Below are 14,667 nucleotides of genomic sequence, written 5' to 3'. Positions count from 1 at the left end.
AGATCCGAAACGTTCCGATGAGATTTCATTAAATCGTATTATAATTTAACAATTTCACCATTGCTCTAATTAAACCTTTATAGTCTTTATGATTTAAAAGCGCCATAATCTGTATAACGTTCATCAGTTATTAAAATAATATTTCATGGTAACTGCTATTTTCATTAGCTATATGAATAATTATGTTTCGATATTAAATGTGCGTGATTCCTTCGGAAACCTCAACGTCTATTTTATCGACATAGAATATGACACTATAATCCGCAGATACGCGGTCATTTGCATTTTCGAACAATTTGACAAAATCCCTATTTGCGTGAATGGATATAAAACGCCATAAATAGCAATACATTTGCCGAGTTCATATTTCATGAGAAATTACTCGTTTACTACCATTAATTCTGTTCTTTGAATGTGTGTTTCTGTCGTTCGGGGTAGAAAGGCCAAGGGAGATGGAAATTGCAACCTTCTTGGCAGTAGCGTTATACTTCAGTGACTACACGTTTCTTGTAAGAAATTGCATTATCCGAACAAGATTAGAAAAACAGTGTTATGGAATTTTAATGGACTGCCAAGAAATTATGGAACATATAATATGTTGAAGTAGATATTCCAACATATCACAATAACATTCTTATGGAATGCTTGGTATTATAACGATTTCATAGTACTGCATACTAGAGTTTTGTTTAGTCATTTTACACCAGGTCGAAACTAGCTATTTTGTCTAGATTATATATAGATGTACAATCCTTTGAACTGAATTATCACCTATTAGTGACACACAGTTCTTATCTATCCTTCACTTAGTATTGATACCGGGTCTAAAGGATCCGTCTTCTCTTCTGGTCATGTTTATCGGGTACCTGGAGCATATCATGATTGTGTATTTGGCATATATATTAGGATAGTATGAAGTATCCACAATAGTACGAACTACTTTGGCACAACCATAGTTCATAAGTCTACATGGATTTCAAATTTTGTATTTTCATGAGCAATTTACTATGTATTGACATTTGGGATTTTCTTTTGAAACAATTTGTTCCATTTTGTTTATGAGTTCTTCGTGACAGACCTTATCTAACGCTTGGTATCGTCCGATGCCGACTATACGTCTTTATCTTATTCAATTAGATCCGTGATCGTGTGTACTTGATCTATTATCGAATGTGTTCCACGGTATCCAAACTAGTAGTCTTTAATATACATATTTCCTTCTATAAGTCTCTTTAGAAATAATTTTTCAAATAATTTTGTTAAACTGGCGAACGAAGGAAATATCCGAAGAAGAAGCAACGATGTAAGAAATTTATTGGAAATGTAATTACTCAACACTATATTGCAAATTTAATGAGAATAATATTTAACTAACTTTATTATACTAGCTGTCTGTTTATGAAACTACTCAATATACACTCATTAATATTGACACTTACAGAAAAAAATACATTTGTCATTGTCATTTGTAATCTTTTTTTGTATTTTGTGTTTGTTAGACAATTTAGTTTTAAAAAAATAAATGAAAAATAGGTTTCAATGTCCTAAAAACTTTGGAATGCCCCAAGGCTCAGTACTAAGTCCTATTTTGTTTTCTTAATCTGTCTATTTGCAGATTCGTTTCTTTCGGAGCAACTTTCATCTCACGGCACTTCATAGGACCATATCTAGTGATCTAATCACCGTTAAATCATGGTCCGATTCTAATCTTTTCACTCAACGTATCTGAAACCAAAGTTTTATCATATAAAAATACATTGGAGCCTTTTTTTATTAAATAGCACCACCATTGAAGTTGAATCTGTAAAATTCTCAGGGCTTGTTGTGGACAATTCCTTGAAATAGGAGTTATATATTGCCGCCTTAACTGAAAAATTAAGTTCCTCTTGTTTTGCGCTGGGATCAGTTTCCAAAGAACTGAACTTATCCAACTCCTTAACACTCTATTATGCCCTTATTGAGTCGCATCTCCGATATGCCTTTCCTTTCTGGGGTACGTTTGGTGCGACTCAATTTGAGCGAATCTTCAAACTACAAAAAAGAGCTGTTAGCTATTTACTGGGACTAAACAGCAGGTATCACTGCAGGGACTTTAAAAGATTAAAAATTCCGACTCTTCCTTCGTTATTCATCTTTGAATCCGTTTGCCTAATTCGTAAGCACGCTTCTTCAATTTCAGAAATGTCTTTGCACTATCCACTTAGGAACGCGGAGCAAGATTTTTACCTACCTACTCCACGTTCAGAATTAGTTAAGGGCTCAATATTTCACAGTGCAAAAATAATGCACAATCACTTGCCAATTGAAATCAAATCGATATATACTTTTCCCGAATTGGATATGACGAGTTTGCCAGCGTTATGAGGAGACTGGATCCTTTAATAGACTACCCGGAACAGGCAGAACACGACTTGCACTTTATTATGTCAATAACATTAAGAAATCGTCACCGAATTCCGTTCAGGTGCATTAGACTATTAGTCAGTGGACAGTAAAAAGGAGACTGCAGGAGAATAACATGACCTCTAAAACATCTGCGATCGGTCCAACACTAACTCCAGCTCGTCGGCAAGCACGCGTGCGTTTTGCACAGGATCATCTGAATTGGACGTTGGAACAATGGGGATCTGTTCTGTTCTCAAATGAGACCAGAATATGCCTCCATGATAGCGACGGAAGAAGAAAAGTGTACCAAAAAACAAGAGAGCGATTTCCAAATAGCTGCTTTGTAGAGCGAAGTGCTTGTGGCTCCTGCATGATCTGGGGTGCTCGCGATGAGGTATACCTGATGATTAAAGTGAGTACCAGTACAGAAAGTACGCAGATTTATGACCACCTACCACTCCACATCGCCGATTTTTTATTCATTATAAGAATGAAAAATGCCCAGTTCAATGCGGTGGCGTAAACACTTTTGGTAAGATGCCAGCAGAGATTGCTGCATATTTACGTCTACCTAATCCGGAACGTTATACAGGACACAGTTTCAGACGTTCTTCGGCAACGTTCCTAGCAGACTCCGGCGAAGAAATAAACATTTGCGTTAATCTTAACGCAAAAGAACTCAAATTTAAAAACACAAAAATATTTTGGAAACTATTGAATTCTCGCATAAGGTGTGCGTATATTTGTTAACAGCCCCTTATTTGGATAATTTTCATAATGACGTGATTATAGTCCGTTGGCCTAGTAAAAACCCACCTTATACATAAACTTAACTAAGAGAAACGAAAGATAGGTACTTCAAATCTATAATTGTCGCACTATCCAATTTTTTATAATGAAGATACTGACGCTAAATTTCAAGTCGTTAAGATGTGATCATTTGCTTGTATATGGATTTTCACTGTACTGGTTAGGAAGTTTGTAAAGTCTATTATTCTAATAAATCCTCTCAGTTCTTGACACGAAGAACAAGAGCAATATTTCAACGAAACTTATCGAGATGAACATTGGATTAAGTTATTACAATACTTCGAGCCGTGAAATAATCTGGTTAACCAGACATTTACTACAAGTGGATACTACATTGAGGAAAATAATGCAATAGTGCCGCTGTTGCGGTTGTTATCATGAATGCGGTTAGGACAAGCTGGCAATCAGAATTTTAAGTGAAACAGTGTAATAATGTAGGTGATTCAATGGACTGGTAGATAGATAGAAGAAGGCAGGAAATCCGGTCAGTATATGAAAATATTAATCAACTATGTCTAGTAAACACAACAAGATTAACAGGATTAGAAGTAAACATAGTTTTCTCTTATCAAAATAATAAAGAATAAGAGATAAAAAAGATCCACTTTGTCAAATTCTCATACCCTTCCTATTGTTTCATATGAACCTGCAATTGAGGTACTTTGAGATCTATTTTGAAACAGGTAACCATAAATATAATGATGCTATTGAGGCAAGACAAAAACTCAAACTCAGAAACACCAAAAAAACTGAACATTAGATATTTCATTTTTAAAACAGTTAAATATATATTACCACATAGTAAGTAGTTGGTGGATAGTTCAATCACTAATTCACGGAACACAATCAAAAACAAACCAGTTCTGTGACAAAATATTCACCTTGGTAGTAGAGAATTATTGTCATAAAGACTCAGGAAAAACCATCAATTACATAATGTAATAATTATTTCAAAAATACAAATGGGTAATAGGTATGAATGCATCTGATAATACATAACCTATGAAAAACAATTATCTTTCATCCCCATGATCCAAGAAAAAAGAGAATGGGAAAGATGAATGAGTTTCAGCGACGGTTCCTCAGTGTGCACATGTGCACCCCTAAATTCGATGCCGTCTCTTGAAAGAAGAACTAATTGAATTTTGACCTGTCATTATTTGAATAATTACTGACATATTAATGACATAACGATCATTTCAAACAAACAAAACTCCAAATCACAAGACGATAATTATTCGTAAAATGAGAAATCTAGCCGTCCCAGCTCCCATCACCTCTCAGTCTACAACGAGGTACGAAGCTTATATTGGTCCGTGATCACAGGAAATCAGTGCACTTCTAGCTCGTAATATAATTTTCTTTTTAAAGAAAAAATAAGAATCAGAAGGGTAGAGGGTCCGAAACAGAAACTTACGAAAAAACTGCCTGGTTTTGCGGGTGTCATGTAATGGTGTTACATATTGCTTTCTGTGTTTATTATTTGGAAGCGATACGGCATCAGAATAGACAAAATCTGATTTTAGAGATATAAAGTCAATACAAACTTTTCATAAAATTACAATAGGTAAGACTGAAGACTTGATAGTGCAGAAAGAACTGTTAAAAATTTTCCTCACTCTTTAGTGGTTTTAGTTTAAATTTCTACCTAATAAAAAGTGCCGATACAAGTATTTCTGATAATAATTCAAATACAACAAATATCGATCCAGTTTTCTCATTTCCTCGCATTGAAAAAAAGTCTAACAACGTCCTAATAAATATTACCCTCATCATTCAACATCAAATTGTGTCATGTGAAATACATGGCTAGCTTTAAACTGTTAATTGCATATCTGCTTACCAAAGGGAGCCATTAGAGGCTAGAGAGATGTAAACTTCAGGAGTATATAGTTTGATAGGCTTTGAGGACAGTTATTAAGTCACTTTGATCAGCAAAGATTGATTAAGTTAAAGTTATCGACCACTGCGGATGAATACGTGTGACGTTTTTGTTCATTTGAAATGGTGTTAAATCTAATTATTGATTTGAACTATTTCTTCAATATCATTATAAGCTTTATTATTTTAATTATTTATTGTCCATTTATGTTATTGTCAATCTTGTTATTTTACTCACTTAAGTTAATTTATACAATGAGGACTCGCTCCGTTGCTTGTAGATGGACCAAATTTTTTTACATCAGATGAAGAAAATAAAATAAAAAATTAGTTCTATCCCTGTAACTCCTTAATAATGAGAATTTACTTTTAAATTTAGCAAGTGTTGGTGCATTCATATTATTATGTAATGACCTCAAAACATAATTACAGGAAAGCGTTTTTAAAATGTATCATCAATTGGGCTAAATTGACAGATTAATGGGGCTCTCATTGAAATATTTAACCGAATTATCGCTACTAGACAGAAAAACAAAATTATATCACAATAATTAATGTAGTTTATAATTTGTGGTTTGTTGTGAATTTGAATGAAAGCATATTTTGAATATAAATTGAATATGAAGCTTTGACCGACTATTAATGTGTTATTCTAATTTTTAATCTTTATTTAATCTTTAAGGCCCATAACTTATTTTCCTTTACCTTCGGTATTCAACTGATTTCACAATTTTTCCCAATCTCTCCAATATCTCCCAACAAGGCATTCAATGACCCTCTTTTGAATATCTATTTCTCAACTTGTTACTGATGGGTATTTATAAAGATTATTGAGTTCCTGGTTAGTTCTTCCCTTCCTAAGTTATTCTTCCATTATTATTTTCTCAGAAATTTTCCTAATAACTTCTCTTCCTATTATAACCAGTTTTAGTTCTTCCGTTTTTGTGAATTTAAATGACCTTTCTGCTCTATTTCCTTTCGTTATTCCTCAATTTATTTTCGTTCGTTCTTTGTTTCTATTTGTCAGTTTTGCTCCCAGATATTCGAATTCACAAACGTTTTCAATCTTCCTCCACTCCGATCTTTATTTATATTTTTTTCTACCAGATACCTTCAGCATCATATATTCTATTATCTCTTGGTTTATTATTAGTCCAGAATTTTTTGCCTTCTCTTCTAGTAGATTGCTCTTTCCAGTTTCTTTTTTATTCTCATCACCATAGCTAAATCATCAGCATATGCAATTATTTGCCGCTTATAGTGATAAATGTATTATATCTGTGATATACTAATAAATGAAAGGTTAAACACAAATTATTATATGACTAACGACATATCAAGGGATTAACATACATTGTAAGGAGAAAAAACTATAGAGAAAATATTGTTCTCTTCAATGGACTGGATTTCTGGCTGAATCACGGTTTCATTGGGAAAATATTGAGAAAAAAATTAGTCTATCCTAATTCAAATCTAGACAAAAAACAAAACTCATGTTTTAGAAACGGTTCAATTTATTAGGCCACTCAGTTTATTAAATATTCAATTGATTCATTGAAAGTGTTTATATTGAAAAAATTCTGTTCGTCATCACTCTCTTTCCTTGATCATATACTTGTTATACCGGAATTGAATAGAACTAAATTTAACTTTTCATTAGAAACCAAATTGGTTCACTGATTAAATTCTCTCTCTATACATCAATTAGTGCGACATCAGAGCAATTATAGAAATTACAATCAAATCTCCATTTCGAAGTCAATGTGGATAATATGATTTCTCTTGTAAGTTGGTACCTCTCTGGCATTTCCATTTAACTTATTCTGTGAACCAGTTAGGTCACGTATCAAGTCAGATATGACCATTAGGGATTTGACAAAGCTGAAGCTGGAGGAATGATATTCACTTTGTTTGCAAATTTAATACAAGGTTAACGCACTAACTTGTTAAAATAAATGTATAAATTGTGGAGTCACAAATGAAATGTTAATATAATTGACAAGAAAGGGGATAGTAATCGTAAAGCGTGGTGATGGCATTGAGGTTTATTACTATTTTATTACTATTTTTGACCTCTAGGAATAAATGTACGAGTTTCTGGTCGATATTGAACCTCCATATTAGAAACCAAATTGACGGAGCAGATCTGAAATAACTTGACATTCATGAATACTGTGTACAATTTGGGAAAATTTCAAATACGTTGAGAATAGTAAAAACTTATTATATTGTTTCCAAAAACTGAATAGAATGCTTCTCTCCATTAATAGTACAAACAATGGAATGATACCAAATAAAACTTCAATACCCTCTATTATTGAAACCGTTGTTTTTTGAGGATTTTCCTGGCAAAAATGTTGAAGTATCATAATAACAGTCCATTAAGAGATGAAAGCATGAAAAATTCCACTATTTCTGCTTTCCATGCTGCGAAGGTTCGATCTGCAGATCACAAAAATCATTTTCAAGGAAATTTTTCACCCGAAACATATCGTTTTCAATTCCAATTTAATTTTCAATGGCTTTGACTGCCCGCTTAGTCATATATATTGCCAATGAATTATAGCTTTCTGCTGCAATTCTGTTGAGAGATCCGGTCAAATTCTCAAAATACTATGAATTCACATTACCTATATACAGGTTATAGACTGTCAATGTTGGAATTGGTATTATAGTTGATAATTTTACCTTTCGCAATGGTCGAACTAGTGAGATATATGTTGTTTTTATGGTAATTCTTTTGGAAAAGAGACATACTCTTAAGATTAGAATATATTTTCATTTCATGTAGTTGATGATTGTTTTCCTAATCAACTAGATACAACAAGGAAGTTCATATCTATGCAAAGTATTTAGAAATAGTTGATTTGTCTGACAATTGCTCACAAATATCAGTCGCTGCACTATATTTTGAAACTACGCTGTTATTTTTCCTTCAATCACCGTGTTTCTGATTGAATGGCTGTACACATTCTTTTTCACTGTCACAAAATTGATCATTAATCTCATAACTTCTGAAATCTCACATTAAAACTTAAAATTACAGTTTTGTTTAAACCTTTCGATGAAACTTATTCAATAATTTCATAAACCAATATTCCAGAGGCTTCATAAGCAGAATTATATAAAAAATCTTTATATTTATATTTTAATGTGGTTAAGCTGCATCAAAATCGAATATATACCATCGTATATTACTTTGATTCTTTTGCGATATTCTTGAGACCTTGAGGAATAGTCTGCGGAATTTAATTTTTATGAATTGTTGTTCTTACTAACCTTTATCAGTTGCTGTTTTAGATGTTTTAATGAAATTCTTACCCCACAACATGAAATTGATTTGAATACGATTAGTCTTCACTTAAAAAAGTTAAATTCTGTTGGTTTCCCTTTCTTTTTATCCAAACGTTTTTGAGCCATCATAAAAGTTTATAATGGAAAATTAACTTTTTCAGTCGAGTAGGATTTTCCTAGAAAGCTTAGGTTTGATGATGTAAAAAAGTTTATAACCAAGTGAAATTTTATTATACTAATGTTATGTATATACTTAAAATGTGATAAAGTATCTGTACTGTATTGAAACTTGTGAAATCTTAGATTGAGACTGCATTTTCGTCAAACGCTTCTGATAAAAATTGAGTAATAACTTTTCAAATCAACATTTCAGAGACTACGTAAGTAGATTTATATGGTAAATATTCCATAAGTAATTTTTGTTCCGCCAAATTCAGCTCACAAATACTGAATCAAAACTATATCTTTGATATAATTTTTACTAATTAACTCACGATTATTTATTGGAATTCATATCATATTATTCCCCTTGTAACTTTAAGCAAATATATAAAGTGCTGCTTATTTCTGGAAAAAAACTTATAATGACATAATATAAAAATCTAGATATGTTTAATCAGAAAGCCACAGTATTTTCCACAGCCCTATAGTATACCTTTGGAAAATAGAACGAGTACATTCCGGAAGTTGAAAATATTGCCGAATAATTGCACATTGACAAGGGATACACCTGTTGAACTACCAAAAATTCTTCTAGGTGACAACAAAGCGCAGTTTTAGCCAAAATAAAAATAGTGCCTTTCACATTAATAGAAACCATCCAACATAGACAAATGGTCTAAGTAAAACCTAACCCAACCAATAACAAAGTGACATCTACTATTCCCCCAATTCACATCACGGCTTTTCACATGATTCCCAGGACTTTTCCATGTTTTTTAGTATAGCCTCAATTGTGCTGCTACGAATCAGTTATCGATGGTTAAATTTGGTGGACAAAAGTCACAGTTTTTTATATTGTTTAAAAAACTCAAAGGCTCTTCGTATTCACAGACTCTAAAAAAACAAATTTTTGGAAAATGAGCTCAAAATTTGAGGCAGGCAGGAGACTTATTGATCCATGCTATATTTCTCTGTAATATCTTTATTCATTATGAATGTTTTTTGTACATAAAGTAACTAGATTCGAATAAAATGAAACTTCAGAAGTTGAATATTCTTCACAATGGAGTGGAAACAATGGCTTTTGAAAAAGATGCATGCACATAGTGTAATTTATTACCCTTGTCTATTCGTAACTATTTTCTCAAATAACATAAATAGATAACACTTTCAAAGCCCGTGAGCAAAAAGCTCAACCCAATAAATAATCGGTTTTCGTCCCGAGTTTCCTTCCGAGAGCACAAACTCCATTTTCTCCACGACCGACCACTTCCAGTTTTAGAGCTTAATATGAATTTGATTCGATAACATTGCTGCGGACTATCTCTTCCTAAAACAAAAGGATACAAAAACAAGTAGATTATTGTGTTAACTCGACGATTTTACCTCACTTTTACAGTGAATCCCTGTCAGGGGGAACGAGAAGGGCCAGTGCAAATAACTAAAAATGGCTGTAATTCTACAGTGAGATGACAACTTTAATTTATTCGTATAAAATTTAGAACAAAGCAGAATTTGCAGAATATTAAATCGGATCAACGTTGCCTCTACGTTTGAAATAAAGATTAATGGATTTATCAAAAGACAAGTTAAATATACGAGGTGACCAAAGAGAGAAATGTGAAATATTTTTACTACATTACTGGTTGAGAAACTTGTCTTTTGGGTCGTTGTCAATAAATTTATGTGGCAATACTAGGCGATATATCATTTGTGAATATAAGAGAAAAAGAGATACACTTTAAAGACCTGATAATCACAAGAGTAGAAAAAGATAAAAAAAGAAATCCGGACTAACAAGAGCAAATTGTTTAAGAAAATTCACTATATATTCACATAAAACGTTTCGAAAAATATAACGACCAAATATGAGTGATTACAATTAGTTATGAATATTGAGCTTCCAATAAAAGACTTCAAGGTTGTGATATTCTAGAACAAAACATAATTTTTGGTGTCATAATAATTAAAGTAAATATTTTTTTATTAAGTTGATCATTTCAGATTTTTATAAGTGCCACGTCTTTAAGAACATGTGGAAAGTCAGCTTATTCTCAAATCCTCAGAACTTCAAAGTGGACGCGTATTTTTTGTATGCTCAAATATCTTGAAATGAAAAGTGGACCAAACCATAATTTATTGATGATTTTGAAAAATATATGAGGACCCTTCATCTTTGATTCTATCATTGGAAAGATGGACTGCTGCATTTAAAAGTAGTCATAAAAGTCTTGAGAACGACCCATTTAAAATATATCCAAAAAGTGCATCAACGCCACAAAACTGCAAAAATAATGAATACGATTACAAAATCATCGAATAACCAAAAGATATTTATGAAAGCTCAAGTGTCTCAGTAGACGTTTGAGCAATCTTCTGGCCGAGGTCTTGAGGACAGAAATATCTTTGAAAAATGAAAGTCAATGGATCAAAAACAGACTAGTATGAGATTTTCTTTACAACTTTTGAGCTTTTAAAAAAAGATACGAACAATTTGTATGTTATTCCATAACTGTAGAAGAGAGGGTATACAACTATGATCCTGAAACTACACAACTAGCTAAGAAAGTTGCGAACCCACTACTTCCGCTCCAAACATACTTTAAACCGGTAGTGATGTTCGCATAGTTCTTTGACAATAATTGTAATATTGTACGAGGGTTGCTATTCAAGTTTTGGGATAGAGAAATAAATACAAATATGTATAATTAAATATGGCTTCATTATTTTTCACATTATTCTCCATAAAGATCAATATACTTTATTATGCTTTTGAATGAATTTTTTCCATTCCGATTGAGGTACCTCCAAAATATGTTTTTGAACGCATCAACCGCTTCGTCAGATGCTGAAAAACGTTCACCTCGTAATTTATTTTTGATCTGCGGGAATAAGAAGAAATCATTGGGTGCCAAACAAAAACTGTACGACGGATAACCCATAATTTCCGTGTTTTGACTGTTCAGAAACGTTTTTGTTTGAACTGATATGTGAGAGCTCGCATTGTCATGGTAGAGAAAGATTCTTCTTTTGCCAATGCTTTGTCTGATTTTTTAGTACTTGGGAAACAAATGCTGGTACTTATACCATTTAGTATTAATCTTCACTCTAATGGAACGGTGGTTAATATTTACTTATTCTGAAAAAACTGGCGAACATTTGCTTTGAAGTGCTTCATGTACGAAGAACATTTGTTGGATTTAGCTCCTCTTGAAAGACCGATACAGTCGATTGATGTACAATTTCGGGTTCATATACATAGATTGATCATTTAATTTTCTCAGCATTTCTGTGCACCAATCGACCCGAGCTTTTCAGCGATTGTCAAATTATACGATATCCAATGCGACCAAATCTTTTTGACAGCTTTATGTTCATGCAATATTGAATGTATGTGAGTAGTATTAATGACCAAAAAACCAGCGTAAGACGGTGGCTCGAAAGAGTCGAAGAGAGTTGATGCGGTTGGTTTATCCACGTCGACAGTCATAAAAAATCATCGCATTAAAATGTTTAAATGACTTAATTCCATTTTTAACTAAAACACGTTCTGAGTACGTTCACCATTAAAAATGTCAAAATTCATGATATAAATGTCAGTTTTGACATATTCTCATTATTGTTGCAATATCTCAAAACTTAAGTTGCAACCTTCGTAATATTTGGGCCAACTGGATGTCGAGTTCGTTAGAAAAGTCTTGGCTTACACAATAAAATATTTAACTAAAATAATTCCGTCTGAATGCCTGTTCTTACATCTCAAAAGTTCATGCATGCAAAACATAAAAGCGTTTTTTTTCCAACGATAAAACTTATTGAACAACCAGGTAATCATTAATTTATTATTAAAGTATTCCAAAAATATTCCATCTTTCTTGCCTCTCAAATTTTACTGCGAAGTAGACTTGGTAATTATTGATCTAAGTAATAAAACAGATTAGGTCAGTCCGTACTTTCCATTGCTAGAAAGAATAGATTTATTTTACGATCTCCTATAAACCTACCGGTTTATCAGCCAATCGACAAAAAACAGAAAATCAGTCGCTGACTAGACAAAGTCAAGGAAAAAACGGCTTCCATTAAAATCAGAATCACTATCAAATTAGATATAAATAGACATAATAATGAATTGGATGAAAAAAAAATTGAAAATTATATGAATTATTATTATATCTCCCACTCACACTTGAAACACTTACCTCAATTATGCACTTTACATCTACTACTAAATTACTGGTTTCTAAGGATGTGAAATCTTTCATGTATATACCGAATGCTCTAATTATTAAATGTAGTTTGGTGCTTTAGTCTTCGCAATTATCATATAAAATACTCGAGAAACATAAGGACTATTATAACAACTATGAACTTGTTCAAGTCCTATGAAACTTTATTCAAAAACCCGATCCCAAAAGGATCTCCAGGCACTAAAGTTATTACCAGCATCCAATTTTACATTAAAGTTGCTCATTGATGTATTCTATTGTATATGCTGGCCACTAATTACAGATAACCGATTTTAATCAATAATAAAATGAGCTGGTATATTTGTAACCATGGTAAACATACGAAGATGTGATCTATCGAGGATCTATTGATAGCTTGTCAATAGATTAAGTATGTTTTTCCATCTCACATATTGCCGCAACCATCCATTACGTGAAGTGCATTTTATGGGGAAACTTGTTTTTTCTTACCCTCGTACAATCTAAATCTTCTACTATTTTTCCAACTATCCTCTTCCCTAACAGATACTAACACAGCTATCATTCATTAGTCGAGTTTGAGTTTCTTAGGTTCTTTTTTAGCTACTCGTTATAATACCAAAATTAAAATAGACATTTTTGATTATGTAAACAAAAAAATATTTTCAGAATAAGGGAAATATCAAACCAATTATGTGGAAACAGCCTCGACAATGAAATTTATTTCAATGCAGTGACACGACTTCAAACTTTCGACATAAACATTTTGCCATGAACAAGTTATACAATTTCAAACGTAATACGAAACTATGTTTCAAATTCCGAAAAATTGAAAGTTCCATGTAGCTCAGATAACAAACACAAAACAGATTTTATGTTATAATGTGAGCAAATGTATCGAAATTCAATCGACCAGATTGATTATTACTCAATGAAAAATAAATTCAGAGAGATTTTCGTTCCTCAACTGTTTGCTTTTCCCGAATATTTACTGTGAACTTTTATGGATGAAACCATTTGCAGTCGATTTTGGAAGTCGTTTCACACCAATGTCGTCAACAAGCGTTGATCGATAATTGACCCGAGGGACAGATTCTAGCAAAATAAAGAGTAAATTAAGTAAAGAACTGTGTGTGTGTGTGTGTGATTTCAGAAATCAAATTATTCGAGTAAATCCACAAAACAATTGAATGGAATGTATGATATATTTTTTAAAACTTGACTGAAAAATTCCTTTGATGACTTCTGAATAAAAATAATCGTGAAAACTTAAGAATTGACTAACCTCTAGGCAATATTCTATATAATTGGGAAACAATTCACTTGCGTCTCATTTGTAAAAAAATGTGGATTTATTGAACTTACCTTGAATAACCCATTCAATTCATTGGTTAGGTTATACTCTGTGCTAATGCACGATAATGATCGTCCACATGCTACTAGTGTGATTCGGCAGTACTTAGAAGAGGTCGAGATACCCACCGTGCCTGCACGTAGCCCGGACCTTAACCCAATAGAGCATGTCTGGGACGATCTAAGGTGGCAAATTCAGCAGCATCCGGTACCAATAAAAATACTAGATGATCTTCAAAATATTCTTTTTAACTTTTGGGAAAGCAGGCCGCAAGGATACGTCCAGAACCTCTTTATAAGCCTTCCAAGACGAATGGAAACTGTAACTAGAGCGAGGGGTAGCAGCACACGCTATTAGAAATTCATGGGCTGGTTTTAGTTTAAGCACCGTTCATTTTTTTCTATAGATGTTTTGTATAATTTTTTTGATATTTTTGATGTTTTGGTAAATGAAACTTTTTGTCCTCTGTAGATTAAACTGATATGAATGAATGAATGAGTGATGCGATCATTTTTGTGGGGTGTGTATTTCACATTATATTATTTTTATGGTGACTGTCCTACATTTTAAATAGAC

The 14,667-nt window shown here is 32.6% G+C and overlaps 1 protein-coding gene across 1 annotated transcript in view; it reads left to right on the top strand.

Annotated features, from left to right (window-relative positions):
- LOC130898348 (hemicentin-1-like) overlaps positions 1-14,667 on the top strand; it is a 310,568-nt gene that overhangs the window by 186,306 nt on the left and 109,595 nt on the right. The window lies entirely within an intron of this gene.

This window comes from Diorhabda carinulata, chromosome 1 (assembly GCF_026250575.1).
Source record: "Diorhabda carinulata isolate Delta chromosome 1, icDioCari1.1, whole genome shotgun sequence".
Lineage (NCBI taxonomy): Eukaryota > Metazoa > Arthropoda > Insecta > Coleoptera > Chrysomelidae > Diorhabda > Diorhabda carinulata.
This window is presented reverse-complemented; position numbering and strand designations above follow the sequence as displayed.